This window comes from Lathyrus oleraceus, chromosome 5, assembly GCF_024323335.1.
Source record: "Lathyrus oleraceus cultivar Zhongwan6 chromosome 5, CAAS_Psat_ZW6_1.0, whole genome shotgun sequence".
In the NCBI taxonomy this organism is placed as follows: Eukaryota; Viridiplantae; Streptophyta; class Magnoliopsida; order Fabales; family Fabaceae; genus Lathyrus; species Lathyrus oleraceus.
The window spans coordinates 496,359,099-496,360,660 of record NC_066583.1 but is presented as its reverse complement, the minus strand read 5'-3'; positions in this window follow the sequence as shown (position 1 = coordinate 496,360,660).

Sequence of the window (1,562 nt, the reverse complement as noted above, 5' to 3'; positions counted from 1 at the left end):
GAAATAGTTCCTTTGGTAATGGTTATGGATTCAGTTGTGCAGCATCTCAGGTGCCATTAGGTTGATGAATTATGAAGCATAGCATGTCTATTTATAGATGGAATTGGCTGAGCAAGTGAAAATTCTCGTGTGCATGGCAAGTGGATTCTCCTTGCATGGGCTTGCATGATCATGTAAGAGTCCCAAATTCAATTGCATTTGCATGTTGATGACCAAACAACTTGAAATGGATGTGTAGTTGGCAATGCAATAGCTTGTGCAATGAGTTTCAACATGTTATGCGTAATTATGCCTAAAACTTCACCTCTTCGAAAATGCCATTTGCCAAATCCAAACATGAGCATGTGAGTAATTTTTGGAAAGGTCTTGACATAAGGAACAAATGTAATGTTGGGCAAAAATCTATTTGAAGTGTGGAAATTAGTGAATTTTGAATTTAAAGTGTAAGGTAAAAAAAATGCAAAGGTGAGGTTTCCAAATTTGGCCAATGTTCAAGCCCCTATATTTTAATGATGCAAGCTCCAAATGAAAAAACCTTCAACATAAACGTTGTATATCTCCTCAAGAAAATCAAAATGGACTTAAATTTTGCATCATTTAGGTTTTTGATGAAAGAGTTATGGGCACTAGAAGTTGGACTTTTTTGCCTTTCAATGCATTTGGTCCAAAGTGACCTATAATGTTTTGCATTATCACATGTATTTACTTTGAGATTATGAAATTTTGTTCAACATAACATTTGAATTAGACATATTAAGATTTCCAATGCATTTGATCCCACCTAAAAATCATAAAAAATGAATGAGTTATGTTCTTGGGAAGTTGACCCAAAATTAGGGTTTCAGTCAAAATGACCTATAATGTCTTGGAATGGATGATGACCTTCCAAGCTTCAAATTAATTTTTTATGAACATGAAAGTTGTTCATATTGTCCTTAAGAACATTGTTTCGTTTGGAATCATCTCCATTTGACCAACACATAAAACGTTAGGTCTCAGTGTATTTCAAAATAGTCAGATGAATTGACTGATCAACTTCTCAAGTTCACAACCCATATCTTGATGAATTGATGATTGAGGACACTCAAATAAGTTCAAATATGCATGAAATGATGAATTGAGGGACTTCCCTTGATTGTATTTGATCATGGGCTGAGGTTGTTTCATGAGCAAGACATTGTGGTACATAGATGAATTGGGGCTTCCTTGAGAAACAAAACCTCAAACCCTTTGACTTGCTTTGATAAAAATGATGAATTGAGATACTTGGGAGACATATTTGATGAATGAGAGCTTTGGGAACCATTACCATGCTTTCCTTCATCTTCATTTGGACATATTTTTGCACAAAGGATCTCCTTGAAGCTCTTGACCTTATGATTGCTCAAACTACAAACAAGAAATGTTAGTGACATATTTTTTGTGCTTTTGGTTAAATAAACAAAATAAGAAAAGCAATGATATACAATTCAAGCATGCTTGGTGATCTCAAACCACTCACAAGGAGTCCCACCCAAAGGCAAAGGGAACCAAGATGCTCATGATCCTTGAGGCTTTGCAAA